Source organism: Malaya genurostris, chromosome 2 (genome assembly GCF_030247185.1).
Source record: "Malaya genurostris strain Urasoe2022 chromosome 2, Malgen_1.1, whole genome shotgun sequence".
NCBI classification, from domain to species: domain Eukaryota; kingdom Metazoa; phylum Arthropoda; class Insecta; order Diptera; family Culicidae; genus Malaya; species Malaya genurostris.
Genome location: NC_080571.1, coordinates 7307578 through 7325537, shown reverse-complemented (window position 1 = coordinate 7325537; position 17960 = coordinate 7307578). Strand labels below are relative to the sequence as shown.

The 17960-nt window shown below is 38.6% G+C and overlaps 1 protein-coding gene across 5 annotated transcripts in view; it reads right to left on the bottom strand.

Moving 5' to 3' along the window:
* LOC131431647 (uncharacterized) overlaps positions 1-17960 on the bottom strand; it is a 499018-nt gene that overhangs the window by 25640 nt on the left and 455418 nt on the right. The window lies entirely within an intron of this gene.

Sequence of the window (17960 nt, the reverse complement as noted above, 5' to 3'; positions counted from 1 at the left end):
CTCTATATTTGAGTCGAACGTTGTGGTATGGTGTCCTTACCATGCTCTCTGGAATACTAGAATCAAAGCTGTTCAACGAAAATTTGTGCGATACGCCCTGCGCCTGCTACAGTGGCGTGACCGTATGAATTATCCGCCATATACCGATCGATGTCGTCTATTGAATCTTGAGTCATTGGAAACACGACGAATCATTATTCTAGCTACATTTGGTGCTAAACTGCTTTGGGGGATATTTACAGCCCATCTTTGCTAATGCGGTTAAGACTCTACGCACCGGAAAGATCGCTTCGTCAACGCAACTTTCTGCTCCTGGAATCAAGGAATGCGGTTTATGAATAGCACGAACATTTTCACACAGTCTGTACGTGATTCAACGAATTTTTCCAGTATTTCGATTTTAATATGTCGACCCGTGTGTTTCATCAACTCCTACTTGACCTTTTTCATATTGTGTATCGTGATAATTAATTTTACTATAATTAGTTCATTCATTTTTATTCATTAAGACAATTTCTCTCTCGATAACCGGCTGCCTATAGGTTAAGGAACAAAAACTATAAGTTTAAAAAATAACATTCCGTGATAATGTTTAAATTGTATGTTGAACCAAATACATGATACTTGGGAGTAGTAGATTATGTTCAACGTGCAAACTAAGCTGACTTATAGCACGAAATGATCAATTTCGTAGATGGCCACGCCCATGCAGATCACTGTGGGAAGGGAAGTAATGTTAGTTCAATACTGTTGTTACTAGTGATCGAAGAATTCTCTGCATCACCACAAGTGTCGCAGGATTTATGTTGGTAAATAATACGATCTCATTATTTAAAACTTACACGCGATATTCGTAACAAGAACGCTTATGTATAAACGACCTCAACAATATTATTTATTAAACGACTGATTTGGGCATGATCAACCGCTCCCGAGTATCACATGCATTTTGTTCAACATGAAATTTCAACTGTTTTTTTTTTTTTTTATCAATCACAGGAAATTCACGGGAGGTTAATTAGGCTAATGGGTCCCAAAAATATTTACCGTATTTATTATTTGAGGGCCAAACGTGTTTAGAATCTTTAGAAGCGGCGGTCGAAATGAAATGGATCTAAATTTCTTTGGACTGACTGAATCGATTTTATCAAACTTAGATTCAACTGACAGTTTTCATGAACCCAAGTTAGCTTTTTCATTTTCAGTTTCAATTCAAAATTCCGTGGCTCTGACGAGCCCAAAAGCGCTGATTTATGGCACTGCGTCCAAAAGAGTAAAAATCTGAAATGAGTTTATCAAACAGTTTCGAATTGCTGCTTTTAGCGATTGATTGGCAAATAAAGTCCTACTGATCTTCATGGCTCCTTCAAACTCGGTTATGTAAGGTCCCGAAGAAGCGGCCTCAATTATTTGAACTCTAATGCATTTACGAGTCGAGACGAAACGCAACGGCGAAGAAAACAAATCTCATCCATAGTACAACGATCTTGAATCGACCGACAAAGTGGCAATGTAAGGGCCATATCTGCTATTGACATCCGCAGCACATGCCTTTACATGGATTAGTGAAGCACCGACAGAACAATGCTAGTACAAACTACGCTATTCTACTTCTACTTCACTATCCACTACTATCATTATGCAACATTTCCGACAAAGATGAAATATCGTAGTACTTAGTATTCATAAGTCGCCCAAAACGTACCATTTATGAACCGGAGCGAATGGTTGCGTATAATTTCCAGCATGCAGACGACCTCGGGAACCGAAGTGGGAAAATGGAAGAGAATGCAACCGGGAAAATGGTTCTCCCGTAATGAAAATCTGCACCCTGCTGTGTCGGATGGGGCAGCAGAGTTGAGCAGGTCGGAAAAGTAGAACTGCAACGAGCACACAGGGAAAGCAATTTAAATGATTTTATAACAGTTTGACTAGGTTCATAATTGAAACAGTTGGTGCTACAGTTCTCAGCTTGAGAGCTTGATTCTTTCAAGTTACTGCATCGCACCGAGCTGGCGAGGTGACAGAGGTGCAAATTCAATTATAGCACAAATTTCGCCGCTATTAAATTTCGTTAGCAAAAGTTAGCAAGGTGCTGATTTTCTGGGTACGAATTTGTGGCACCCAGCTACGCATGTTGATGATGACGAGGAAAACTTTTGTTTCCCCTCATAAACGATCCTAATGGATGGGCCAAATCCGGTCCGATTCGATCCGATCCGAACCCGAAAATCCGCCCGGATGGCAATAAAATGATAAATTTCAACCGTTTAGTTGATGAATGGGTTTCCACTGCTGATGTATCGCCTGGCTGGAATCGTAAACAGTTGTTCGCTGCTTGTAACGTAAAAGTTGTCACGTTTTCTAAGACTCGCACCGGTGGTGGCGGTAGCAAATGACCAATTTATTGTAAAGTCTACTCCCAGCTACACCCATTTCCCGCTGGCAATTGGATTTGAATTTGATAAATTATAAAGACGTGACACAGCTGCAAGAAAAAAAAAACCGTAGAAATCCGACCATGGGAGCTAGTAATTGAACACTGGAAATGCAGGTAGGATATTAGCAATTCAAATGAGGCTAGAACTTTTTCAACCACCATTATTCTCTACATCATCTCTAAAGTTGCAATTATCACACTGAATTTATAAAATTTGCCTAATCTAACCAGGCAAATTGTTAATCCAATAAACATTTACCCTATGTATAAGCGTGCTGAATTCATTATTCATAATACACAACTATTATATGGGGCTGTCGGTTTAGCCATCGCCGGTAATAAGCCCAACCAATAGATGCAATACATTGTTCCAAGCTCGCTCTCAATATGCTCATCATTACATATTTAGGACCATGCAGGCATACGTTGATCTTATCGTCAGCGTTAATTCCTCTTCAAATTAACAAAGCTCTTATCACCATATCCTCGCCGCACCGGCAAAAGGCCCTTACCATCGTCATCAGCAACAGTATCCGTTGTCAGGCTCATTACTTCCTATTAATGTTCGAAGTGCCGGGCATGGTTAGTTGCTACGTGTAATATGCATTGCAAATCGTCAATATTATTATCGTTCACAAACTATGTGACGACGTTGAATGCCGATACTTCACCGATAGTACGCAGTCCTGTTTCCAAGTCTAAGCTGTACTTTGTATTATTTATTCAAATTTATGAACACACTCTCGTGTGGTGATTCCTTCATCGTTCCGAGACTGGTTGCGTCAGCCAGCCTATCAGGTTCCAGTTTCTCAAGTACAAACCCAGGGACGACTCGGTAGCAGCGCATTTAAGTTGCGGCCTGTCACTCCAACCTAGAAGCGGCTGACTATTTTCTCTGCTTTTTTTCCCGGCTGCCACAGGAACCGGCGCAGCATCAACATCTAGAAATGCCTTATTTATCACTTTCCCCATTGTTTTGACATTCAAGTAATTGTGGTGTATGAATGTGTACAAGTTCTACGTTCGTACGTTCCATTGTTGGTATTCCCGCATTTGATTCATGGTGCCTGTTTCGGCTGGGATGGGAAAGATGCGAATCGGATGCGGATTCTTACGGTCGCCTTTAAGCTCTGTATGCTACTGGATGTTGGCAAACACATCTACTAAATCACATATGAATTTACGTACATAAGTGGTTGACAACGAACTTCTCGGGGGATTAAAGCTCAACGGATCTCACGTACGTACGTCAATGTTAGCTAGGGTTGTTCAGTTTTTTTCCGTTTTCGGCACGACAATCTGGGCGTATACTTGATAAAAAAAATACAAAACAAAAGATCCTTGGTGAATTGTTTACTACACTAGGATTGCGCATTGTTTTGTCAGAGTGAGCTGATTCTGATTTTTCAACAGGAGGGTTTTGGTGGCTCTCAGAATTTGGAAGCTGATTTTCCATTGGAACATATTGTACTGTGAATATTTTTCAATCCGCGAAAAGAAAGCGGGAATGGCCTGAATTTACTATGAACAGACACAATGTGGTCCTAATGAGAATTCTTAGTTAAAAAAACTTAGCTCGTATTGTACTGCGCGACAGATTAAAATCAAAACCAGATTATACACGATTGAATGATCTGTGCAGCCAGAAAACAGAATCGTTCTTACCGTAGTTGGAACGTCGAATTGGCAATCTGAGAAAGATACTCGCCCTTATTCTGAATAACGACGTATTGGTTTTTCGATCGAATATGGTTCGGTCGCATCCAGGCAACCTTTGATTTTGCTAGCGTTATTAGCAATACGAATGAAATACGATCGAAAAAACGATACGTTGTTATTCAGAATAAGGGTGACTGTTACGAACAGCTCGATGTCAAATGTTGACATTATTTGCATTGTGCAAAGCGGAATATCGTTCAAAACATCAGTAATAATTAAGGCACGGGATAGCTCCCATCGTACTTGCAGCCTGTGACTTTCTTAATTCGGCAGTTCATAAGGGTTGTTAAACGGCATTCGGCAAAGAGCAAAATGGACAAATTTACGTTGTATAGACTCGATTCCATGAAATACCGTGAAGGTAGCAAGGGTTCCAAACTATTGAGCAATATTCGAGAGTTGAACGAACAAGCGAACAATAAGGGACTTTAAACATGCTACATCTGTAAAGTGCCTAGCGAATCCAAGGCTACGGGAAACTTTGGCTACAATGTAACTGATGTGTTGCTTGAATGTCAGTTGTCGAAAAGAACAACGGATCCTTCCAATTAGTATTTGAATTGAAGTGGTTCTTTTCTCCTCGTACATGTAATAGTGGAGCACTTGTAGGCAAGGATGGTTTTTATCGTATCAAAGAACGCTCACTAGCAACTCTTCATACGATTCAATCAGTACCGTCAAAGAGAGACGGATATCATCGCAGCAACAAAAAACCGACATGGTTCATTTAACATAGAATAGACACCAGTGCGAGGGCGAATTTCTCTCGATGACCTGTCTGAGAATCAAATGTTAGCTCACTGCTGTGGGGATGCTCTCTGAAGCAACAAATAAACGGTCGCTTATTCTCGTTTTGCGATCCGATTCTGTATAGACAGTGGATAATTGCGATAGAATCATTTTACTATTGTCGCTTATTCTAACTATGTACATATAACCTTTGTATAAGTTGTGTCTATCAGAGTTCGCTTTCTCATCTCATCCAAGTCAGTCGATAAAACAAATTACGTTCGGGACAGAAGAAACCAAGTACAGTATTGTGTAGTGAATGATAAAACGACCTCGATATGAGTGAACCAAACGAACAAAAGCTACCGCCGACACGAAAGAATACAATTGTTGTTGACTTCAGGCAGTGCAAAATTCGACCTTCGATACGAGAACTTGAAGGTTTGCTTAAGGAGCAAATGCATCTTGATATTAAACGTGTGCATTTACTTCAATGCAATAAGACCAATAATGTTGTTTATATCCAGTTCTATAAAGAGTTGGATGCAATTCAATTCGCAAAAGACAATAATAATGTGCACTAACAGTTCGGCTGAAAAGTTCGTATCGTTTAATAGAAACACACATTTTTTTGCCAAAATTCGTTTTTATTATTCAACATAATTGCCATCAGAGGCGATACAGCGATTATAGCGATCTTCCAACTTTTCGATTCCATTTTTGTAGTACGATTTGTCCTTTGCCTCAAAATAGGCCTCAGTTTCAGCGATTACCTCTTCATTGCTTCTAAATTTTTACCAGCGAGCATTCTCTTGAGGTCTGAGAACAGGAAAAAGTCACTGGAGGCCAAATCTGGAGAATACTGTGGATGAGGGAGCAATTCGAAGCCCAATTCGTTCAATTTCAGCATGGTTTTTCGTTGTTGTTTTTGATCGATTGTGAGCTCACGCGGCACCCATTTTGCACAAAGCTTTCTAATATCCAAATATTCGTGAATAATATGTCCAACACGTTCCTTTGATATCTTTAGGGTGTCAGCTATCTCGATCAACTTCACTTTACGGTCATTGAAAATCATTTTGTGAATTTTTTTCACGTTTTCATCGGTAACAGCCTCTTTTGGACGTCCACTGCGTTCATCGTCTTCGGTGCTCATATGACCAGTACGAAATTTTGCAAACCCCTTACGAATTGTTGCTTCGCCCGGTGCAGAGTCTGGATAACACTCATCAAGCCATTTTTTGGTATCGGCGGCACTTTTTTTCATCAAAAAGTAGTGTTTCATCAACACACGAAATTCCTTTTTTTTCCATTTTTTTTTTCACAATAACAAAAGTAGCTTCACTCAAAATGCAATATCTCACAAACTAATAATCAGACAGCTGTCAAATTTATACACGTATCTTTTGAAGGTTGGTACTAACTGAAAATGGTATGGATTTAATTCTAGTGGCGCCCTCTCATAGAAACGATACGAACTTTTCAGCCGATCTGTTATGTGGAGCATGAAAATATCAAGTACAACATTCCAGTATATATGGAAGATAGTACTATAGAAGTGCGTGTGCATGATCTTCCCTCAAGCGTCATCGATCCTTATATTCATAAAACTATGTCCCAATACGGAGAGATTCTTTCTATCGAAAAAGAAAAGTGGAAGAATTTTTTCCCCGGTATTCCAAATAGCGTACGTTTGTTACGCATGCGCTTGATGAGGCCTATACCTTCTTATGTGACATTCTATCAGGATACAAGAATCCCGTGCAAATCACTTGTTACGTATGACAATCAGATGGCCACATGTCAATATTGCAAAAAAGCTGTATATATGGAAACTTACAACTTACCATCCAACCAACCAACCAACAATGTACAACAAGACGCATCTACAGCAACTAGCAACGAAATCAACAACAATACCACCGAAGCGACGATGAATGACGAAACGAACCGCGAACAAACTGTCCTTCAATCCTCGCAGGAGGAAAATGGAAGCTCCTCTCCCCCTAGAAAAAGGGGGACAACGAGATATAATACGAAAAAAATTATGTTAAAACTCATCTAAATCGGCCACGTAAAGCTTGTACGCAAATAGGCCTGAATAAAATATCTTTTAAATAAAAAAAACAAGTTGTGTCTATGAAAACGTATGTGAATGCTCCACACAAGGGTTAGAAAATATTGCAACCTAGTATAAGAATCATCTAGTCGAATCATCTGCGATAATTGTCAACTTGCGACTCTCTCTTGGGAAATTCCACACAGCACCAATCATTATCAGACTGTAATTTTTTTAAGAGTCGTGAAATACTCAGAGTATGAAGTGGAGCGAAGAAATGTAGAAAAATTCTCTCGCGGTTCATGCATCGAGAGACTCGAGTTCTTGTAGCATCTTGTACCGGATTGAAAATGTTGTGTACAATAGAGATAAATATAGAGCAGCTTCTGTCAAATTTTCGGTTATCACCAACACTGCTTGTAGGGATTCACTATCATATGGTTCACTTTATAACACTCAGCGAAGATTACCAGTTACTTTTGGAGAAACGTTGCGTCTTCTGAATTTGCGAATGTCGTAGTAGATTTTGACGTCATTAGCAAACAACAGGTGAGGACCCTCTACAGAAAAGTTTACATCATTGAAGTACAGTAAAAATATTAAAGACACGAAATGGCTTCTTTGTGGAATTCCAGGTGTTGCGATAAATCCATTGGAGGCTTGATCATCAATTTTGACTGTAAAACGGCGATTCCTGATATGTAATTGTGCTCGAGCCGAACCCAAGTCTAGACAATTTAGCAGTTGAGAAGTTGTGGTCAATTATATCAAAAGCAGCGGAAAGGTCTGTTCGTTTTCAAGTTGCTAGAAGAAAACTTTTCATGAAATTTGGCTGTCATTAATCAATAAAATCAATAAAAGTGAAAAATTAAACGAAGTTGCGGTAGATATACAAGAGATAAAAACATACTTTTCATTTTAACAAATTTTAGAAAACTGTAACGCCCTACCCAAAATTTTGCTCATATCACGCTGAAAAAGATTCGCTTACAATGAATCGTGCTTCAAGCACTACAGCATAACTCATCATAAAATCATTATGAAAAGGTAAACTTTATGCGACTTTGTCACAAAAAGCCACTTTGCATACTTTGTTTTTCCAAAACTGATCTAGACTGTCTTTTGAAAAGGGCCAAATTTTTTAAGCAATAACTGGAAAATTATTTTTAATGATTATTTATGGTTTTTCTTTTCATTAAAAATAATTTTCCAGTCGTTACAATCACCTCATATAACCTCAACAATGCCCACTATACATAGTGGCTTTTTTATGCATATACATAACAATTTTTTTCCAAAAGCATTTTTTAGGGAAGAAAATTTTTTCTAAGTAACCTTTTGGAACCTAACTATAAAGGCAAAACAAAAATGGATTCGTTTTCGGAAGCGTACTTATCTTTAACGTTTTCAGTTTTACATTTAATTCGAAACCTAGCCTGAAATGTTTATGTCCTATGTCCTAGAATTGGTCAGATATTAGTATTATCAGTAAAACAGATCACCATTTTGAAAAGAAAACTATTCGCCAACTTCTAACAGTGTGAGAAGAACTCCGACGTATGAACACACAACATTAACGGTTTGAATTAAAAGCCACGATGGATTTACGATACTGCTAGATTCAAAGGCAGAAATATAAACGTAATAACCAAACACAGGTAAAACGAAAGGATTCTACTTTTATAAAAATTAAATGGGAGGCATCACTACTGTGAGTAAATAATGTATCAACATTATGAGTTTTGTAAATTTAAATTTCAAAATTAAATCCGAACTGCCAAATTTCAAACACTGGTCTAGAGTTGGATGTCAGTTTGTTTAATACAAATACCGTTACCATGATTCCAAACCCGGGTAGAATGTCAAACCAGAACGTGTTCTCAAAGAATTCACAAGGCTTTATTTACTAAATAGAGTTGCATATTATAGTTGCATATTATCATACATCCAAAATCACATTCCTGAATGCCGTATTCGATTTTTTTATATAAAGCTTTTATTTCGGTTAAATCGTTCTTCGGCTTAACGTAGCCGTATAACAAAAAAAAAGAATTTTTTCATTGATGGCTCTCATTGTTATCTTCTTTATTGGCGGAGAGGATATGCTACCAGCGAATGAGGGGGAAGCAGTGGTTCGCTATTCACGCTCTCGTCCATTGATTCGGGGTCGCTGTTGTTGGCGGAACGATCGTTAATGCACACGTTTAATATCAATATACATTTGCTCTTTAAGCAAACCTTCAACTTCTCGAATCGAAGGTCGAATTTGCACTGCCTGAAGTCAACAATAATTGTAATCTTTCGTAGCGGCGGTAGCTTTTATTCGTTTGGTTCACTCATTTCGATGTCGTTCTATTGTTCACTACACAACACTGTACTTGGTTTCTTCTGTTCCGAACGTAAGCGGTTTTGTTTTATCGACTGACTTGGATGAGATGTGAAAGCGAACTGACCGTTTTCGAATTCTCAATAGTGAAATAGATTGAAGTGAAGTTAAGCAGTGCTTGACACGAACACGAAATCAGCTTTATAGATTTTTTGTGCGTCAAATATCGGCTTTTCAAATACTAGTGGATTAAACCGAAATGAATAAATACAGTATTTCTGAAGAAGACACCAATGTGTAGCGTCGAAATGTTGAGTGTTAAAACCAAACGTCGAATGAAGTGATATAATCTTGAGAAGTCGACCGTCAAACTTGTAAGTTCGGCAGCAAGGCAGCTTCTTCTAGACTCGACAGAATAGAGCCGAGACCCATACAGGTAATTGAATGTATATAACATTAATAGCTCTATTCAATAGAAGCAAAATTATTGTTGTTTAAGCAAAGTTTCATGTTCTCGTATCGAAGTTCGAGCTTTGAACAGCATAAAGTCAATAACGTATGTATTTTTTCGTAGGTGATTGAAGAAGTTTGCGAAAAAATCTTGAAACCCCTAAATATGTATATCTTTGAAAATACTTCACCAACGCGTGAAATATTTCTCAGACTATGTATGTCTGTTCATTGTGTAAAATAAATTTGTGATGATACTACAATCATTTAGATCGAAGATGGCGTGTAAATAAGAGCAAGGGCGAAAAGCAATTGATCTCAATAAAAATACGGATCAGTAACACCGTTGTCAGAGCATCCATGCGAGTTTGTTTATTTTTTTTATGAGTTGTTGTGTTCGTTTTACTCGGAGTCAGAGTCGCCCGCATGTAGGTTGAAAAACGAAAACGGTATAAGAAAACTTCCAAAAAAGCATCCTGAAAGCATTGTCCCTAACGTTCTTAAATCTTTCGATACTTGTTTGAAAACAGCCAGGAAGGCTGAGACGTGTGACTACTTAAGCCGGTTACTGCTTAAACTGCCATGCAACGAAATGGCGTACAAGAGCATTTCCGGACGAAGAAAAAGGTCAAGTTGACCAAAAAATGGTTGGTTTGGCAGGTGGTATGCAGTTGTGGTAGAGCAAGCCAAAGCTTCTACTATTGGATTGGTGACCATCCCTACGCAGCCAAGATGCTCCCTTGCTATTTTTGTACCGAAAGAGGCGAAACCACCTAACTGCCCGAAGTTGCGACCTATGGAGCAATATTGGGCTCTCGTGAAGGTAGAACAACAAGCTACAACTATACTACATGGAATGAAAAATTCTGGGCTTCCCACAGAAAAGTCGTGAATATTTTCGAACCGTGTATATTTTTGTTGAGATCAAGCATGACGCTTTAATAGTAAATTATGTTAATAAAATATAATAAAGCGATATAAATAACATATCGATAAATTAATGAATAAATGACGAGTGGAGTATCATGGGAATTTATTTTTGTATCCATTGCCTTTCATAATCGACACGTTGAGATCAATATGATGATAATAAATGCGCCGAAAATAAATTTCTTTTTGTTCTCGTCATAATCGCCGAGGCTGCGGAGTTGTTTATGTTGAAATCAAATTGTTCGGTGCTATTTCAGCATCAATTCGGAAGTTGTATACTCGTTTTTTTTATGAGCGGAATTCACGCGTAACAAATGCAATTTAAACTAATGAAGTTTGCATTGTCACGAAAATATTTAGCCGTTTCATCCGATGCATAAGCAATGTAGTAATGAGAATTTGGAATGTAACTCAGTAGTTGTAGTATTTTCAATAATCAGAGGGTTGCGAATCATGTGAGGCTGGAAATATTTAAAATTTCTACCAGTAGTACTTTTCACAATTATTCATTACAAAATACCATGCGCTTACGCCAGGCTAAAATAAGTTCATCCTGAAAATAGTTCTTTTTCCGAATGTATCTTTTTTTTCGTTGTTTTGGGATATTTTCTTGGAACGGAGAATCAATAGACCAGAGGCATTCTGAAGCTCGAAACGTACATCCCTAGCAGCTACTGTCGCATCGCAGACCTTCCGCACTCAAATGGATCCTATCATATTAGAAGATTCTGGCGTCGCATGCCTGGCGGTTTAGTCCTTCAGTCTACAGAGGCATACATTCTCTTCAGATAAAAATCCTCCCTAATGCACAAAAACTATGATTTACGGTTTGAGGCTACATACGTTCAGAGCTGCGGCAAGAGCTGGGGGATTATGATTTTTCTGTGTTTTATTTACGACAAACACGATGCTGGCAGACCAGGCCAGGCCAGGCGGCCACAGCTCCCGGCGTAAGGTGACGCGGTGGAGGAAGTTATGCCTGACAGCGTTCAGTTCTCCTATGTGCGAACAGTGGAAACAATCGAGTGTCTGGATGCGCGTTTCTGCAAATATTGTCCTCTGCTATGAATGTATTAATAAAATATTGTTTTTTATTCTGTTCTACTTCACAGTTCACTCAACTGCATACGGCCGTGCTTTTCGGGAGCGCAAACTGAATGCAAACATTTGCATAAAAGATAAAATTTGCTGTTGCACTTTTCCTTACCCGTCATTCCAGTGCATGTTTGTTTTCATTGAGTGGTGCGGGTTGCGTGCGTGGGCGTGAGTGTGTATCTATCTCCGTGCCGGCTGACTTGGTGCTCGTAACAACATGCAGAAAAATAGCAACAAACAACCGGATAGTGAGTCAACAAACAAACTAAATCGAACAGCAGCGGCACTAAGTCAAGCGACAGTCGCAGATTATTTTGTTATTGGGTTTCGTAACTTACGGCTGTGGGCTCGGAAAACTTTTGTCACAAATCTTAGTTTTCGCTTTTTATGCGATTATCGCGACTTCGTTTCCGTTGACTCGATTTGCATTTCCAACACAAAGCAGTCTTTGGCGAAGCCTTTTTTCGGTGCTGTCGGAAAGTTAGGCGATAGAACTGTCAAATTTGTCAAACATTCTCGATAGCGCGTGCCACATAAATACAACCACAAATACAATTCTGAATAATAATTATTATGCATCGGCGTACCGTAGCGCATGAAATATGGATTACGGCATGCCAAAGTTTTGGAGAACAATTACTTGTGGTGCCAGATATGTGCGAGGAGGTTTGAGGTTGAATGATTTATATGGGTTTCGATAGTGTGACAAAAAGATTAAGGCCATTGGAATTCTATAGAAAGCGAAGGTCTGAGCCAAGAAAATTCTTTCGATTTGCAGCAAAAATATAACTTTCGTTCAATGTGAATAAGTACGACACAAATCAGTAAGTCCGGGAAAAATTGACTGGACAGGACAAGACAGGACAAGACAGGACAAGACAGGACAAGACAGGACAAGACAGGACAAGACAGGACAAGACAGGACAAGACAGGACAAGACAGGACAAGACAGGACAAGACAGGACAAGACAGGACAAGACAGGACAAGACAGGACAAGACAGGACAAGACAGGACAAGACAGGACAAGACAGGACAAGACAGGACAAGACAGGACAAGACAGGACAAGACAGGACAAGACAGGACAAGACAGGACAAGACAGGACAAGACAGGACAAGACAGGACAAGACAAGAAAAGACATTACATTTACAGAATTGGCAAAACAACTTTTCTAGATGAGAAAGGCCGGATTCCATCTTTGTGAAGGTATTTTCACTAATTTTCATTTCTACTATTTCACTCATAAGTCATTTTCGTCATTCTCATATAGAAAGGCTACTAAGATTCAAATGAAAGGTCTCATGGTCCCATAGGCTGCTATCGAATTTCAAACCCGATCCGACTTCCGGTTCCGGAGATATAGATATGTACCAAAAAATGGAAAAAATAGGCACTCACTTTTTTCAGAGATGCCAGAACCTATTTTCACAAACTTAGATTCAAATAAAAGGACTAACAGTCCCATAGCCTGCTATTGAATTTTATTCAGATCTGACTTCCGGTTCCGGAGTTACATGGTAATATGTGAAAATTAGAGAAAATGTGTGCACTCATTTTTCTCTGAAACGGCTCAACCGATTTTCACAAACTATCATTCAAATGAAAGGTCTTATAGTTTTTTAAAAATTTCTAGAACATTTTATCCGGATTCGACTTCCGGTTCCGGAACTAATGCGTGATAAGTGGAAAATGATCGATTTCATTAGTATTTTTCACAAACGATGGTCAAAAACAGGTACAAATCCCATAAAACTGTCTGATAAATTCTTCTAGTTTGTAGAACTTGAAAGTGATGAAGAAAAACTTCAAACTGACTTCGATTCATCTGCGATGCTTGTACCGATTTTCACAAATCTTGATTTGAAATACAGCTCATATTTTCTTTAAAGCTAGGATGAGTGAAAAAGTTTTCAAATGAATGAACACCGGTACGTGCAACGTGGAAGAAGCAAACACAAAACGAACGATGCGTGCTTTCTTCTATTTCGCAAACGCTATAAGGAAAACGAAACGGTTACGGATGTTTGCTACTAGTGTGTGAGATAGGTAAAAGACGGTGCTGCGGTTGATAAAAATTCTAGCTATGTTATGATAAGTGCGACCGAAGGTATAAAAGAAAGTCAATAAATTGAAATTTATTTAAAAAAATATGAAATTTTCTCAGCCGGCAATGCAGTAATACATTGTCGGTAGTGTAGTAATAGTAATAATAATAATAGTAATAATAATTATAATCCTATTACATGTTGTATACTGCTGATTCGTGCTGATTTAGCTTGACTTACATATGCAGAAGTAACAGAAACGCAGGTTCGCTTCGTTTGTTAGATTTTGGAGAGAATGAGAGTAAGTCTAGGTTAAACTACGTTCAAAACTGTTCCAATTTGTAGGTCATATTTGTTGCTGGCAAACAAAACAACTTCGGCTATTTCGGTCATCTGAATCCGGTTTCGTAAGAAGAGGCATGGTGATTAAAACACTGCAAAAAGGATCTCACTGACTTTTGTTCAAGATGACCAAATCGATTTTCACAAACTTATAGGTTCAAAGGAAACGTCTTGCAGTTTCATACGGAATTCCTAAATTTGTTGTGGATACTACTTCCGGCTCCGAAACTACAGGGTAAACAGGATTTGTAGATTGTTTGTTAGATTAAGTCCGACCAAACTTTCCTGTTTCTATTCAATGAACAGCTGTTTTTGTGAATTCCACAGTAATATTTTTGTTGTTATGAGTAATATGAGAAAGGCATCATTACACCACTAGGTGGATTAGAACAGGTCTTTAAAATTTAAACTACATTGAATATTGCAGCGAGTAGAAATCAGCTGCTATGGCTTAAATTCGGTAAATGCTCTGACTGAAATTGATCTCACTCTGCTGAATACATACTGGAAAGAAGGCAAAAACTAAAATGACGATGTTCGGTTAAACGGTGAAACGTTTTGAACGAGTGAAATATTTTTTTCTTTCTCCATCCGGCTATGGCAGAAAGCTCTCGGTAGATATAATTGTTGGTTTCGTATATTTTACACTTGTTACAAAGCAAGGAATATCATAAAAATTTGTGTGGTTTCATTATGTTTTAGTCAGCTTCATATTCGTTGAATGTGTCCGAAAAGAATATGTGGAATGACGTTGTACTTCAAGCATACTATTCCACTTTTTGATTTTTTGAAAGAAGATCATTCATAAAATAGTTGTGCAATTCTAAAGTTAACTTAATGTGTTCTGAAACCAATCGATTGCAATCTTTATGATGGCAATGATTGAAAAGATTTTTGGTCGAATTTCAGAATATGCGAATGTAAAATAATGCTCGTCCAAATAAACTAATGCAGCTGGTATTGTTTTATAAAATATTGAAACCTGCAGACAATTTCTGCATGGGATAAAAAGTATTTTTTGCGTATGCAATATATGATATTTCTAAGGGATTCTGGAATTCGATATGGCTCTTTTATGACTGTCAATTTCGGGCCGAGAAGCAACCAACATAGCAATCAATATATGTTTTTTATGCGCCAACGATATGGTGAAGCAGAAAACGTAAACAGTACCAACCACATCAGTGATTCATTAAAATTCATTCCGAAATAATAACCGCTGGATCCTTTGTTAATGTGCGTTTCAGGTGGTGGAAGAGGGAATCAACGAACGGTACCCGCGGCCTGGATGATTGGGAGCTGTACTCTGCACTAGTTCGTATGAAAGTGGTGCGATACTGATTACTTTCGGCTCGGTGATTCCGTGGGGAAGATTGGCATGATTTTGACTTTTTATGGAGGTTCGATCATGAGGATTGGGATATTTTAAAGCACACAGACGAAAGCGTGAAACACAGCGTGAAAATATAACAGAGGCAACAGTAAAGTTTACCCTTCGGTATGTGAAGTGATTGGAAGAAAATGGCTTTTCGGTATTTCCCGTTTGCTGGAATTATTAGGTTTGTACAGGAACATTTGCCGGTATAAGAAAATTGCTTCAGTGATGCTGAGAAATTTTAAAATGCATTTAATTTCACTCACCCACTGACTATACGGTCTTCAATCAACGGACTGCGATGTAATCGGAGCCAATGCTTCGGCTTCAGGAAGCCATATCACAGTAAAACTAATTTGCAGAATTGGTATTGGTGTGGTATTCCTGTTGAAGCGCAGTGAATGTTCGGAGCGATAGCATCAATTATTATCGTATTCTTTGAGCGAATCCATTGAATAGAGATAGCAGAACTCACTCTAGTGAATGGTTTTAATATAAAAAAATTAAGAGGGGACGGTTATCCTAAAAGCATAAATCAAAATTTAGCTCTAATTTTGATTTAGTTTACATTTGTTGGTGCTTTTAATTGTTTCAAAAACTGTTCACATTTGCCCCAGATTTAGACCATTCTGATAAAACCCACTGAATAAAAAATGTAGTTTTTGTTGGCTCTATAAGATAATTTTATGTTTTATTCCAAAATCTTCATTTTATTACTAAAAGTTGGTAAGATGAATTTCATGCAAAGTACCATTCGTCGTTTTGTCCACTTGATGGGTTATGGTTTCGAGTCATTCCAAGAATCGACGTCCGTTACGAAACTCAACGGGGAACGTGCCATTTGAGCCAATTTGTTCTGAAGGTCAAGCATCAGTTATCGGATCAAATAGAAATCGGGGAGTGTGTTTTCTGGACTGTAAGGCGTGTTTACCATTGAAGCGTTTAGAGGTGAGTTTTGAAAACGTTTGCAAAATGTGATGTTTGAATTTGTTGTACCCGACCCATCTGTTTCCTGTCACAATACGAGCCGTTTGGATTGTATCTCTTAGGGAGTAATTCACAAGTAAAATAACTTCCCGTTCCTCTAATTTCCAGAGAACTCATTACCGTATTTTTAAGCCATTACAACGGCTTTAAGGGCTTTGAATCCTAATAATAGCATGATCATCATGTATGGCACCTGTCTTTATCCAATCAATGTTCTACTAATTCTTCATCTTGAGTTTTTTAAGAGTTTATCTTACGTTTTTTTTTATAAAAGATATTTTTATTCAGGCCTATTTGCGTACAAGCTTCACGTGGCCGAATGAGCTGAGTTTTTAGCTAAAATTTTTTTTTGTACTGGATCTCGTTGTCACCCTTTTTCTAGGGGGAGAGGAGCTTCCATCTCCCTCCTGCAAGGATTGAAGGGCAGTTTGTTCGTGGTTCATCTCGTCATCCATTGCCGTAGTATTGTTGTTGATTTCGTTGCTAGTTGCTGGAGATGCGCCTTGTTGTACATTGGTTGCAGTTGCTGGTTGGTTGGATGGTAAGCTGTTAACTGCAGCCGGTGTACTTTGTTCTATAGGGGTTACGTTGGATGGTTTCGTTGATGGGGATACTTCACTGCTGTTGGTGACTGTCACAGGTGTACTGGTGTTGCTTGGGGTTAGTGAAAAGGAAGCACCGTTGTCCTTTGGTGTGGTTGTCTCCTTGTCCAGTTTATCACAAGGCTGACCGTAATGAACAGCTTTTTGGCAATATTGACATGTGGCCATCTGATTGTCATAGGTAACAAGTGATTTGCACGGGATTCTTGTATCCTGGTCGAAAGTTACATAAGAAGGTATAGGCCATTTCAAGCGCATGCGTAACAAACGTACGCCATTTAGAATACCGGGGAAAAAGTTCTTCCACTTTTCTTTTTCGATAGAGAGAATCTCTCCGTATTGGGACATAGTTTTACGAATATAAGGATCGATGACGCTTGAGGGAAGATCATGCACACGCACTTCTATAGCACTATCTTCCATATATGCTGGAATGTTGTACTTAATGTTCTCGTGCTCCACATAATGCACATTATTATTGTCTCTTGCGAGTTGAATTGCATCCAACTCTTTATAAAACTGGATGTAAACAACATTATTTGTTTTATTGCATTGAAGTAAATGCACACGTTTAAAGTCAAGATGCATTTGCTCCTTTAGCAAACCTTCAAGTTCTCGTATCGAAGGTCGAATTTTGCACTGCCTGAAGTCAACAATAATTGTATTGGGGACGGGTATAGCGTGATGGGATAGTCGATGCCTTTCACACAGCCCGGGTTCGATTCCCAACCCCGCACATAGGGTCAGAAAGATTTTCTGGTCCGAAGAGGCGAATGACCTAAGATGTTAAAGTCTCTATAATTGAAACAAAAAAAAAAAAATAATTGTATTCTTTCGTACCGGCGGTAGCTTTTGTTCGT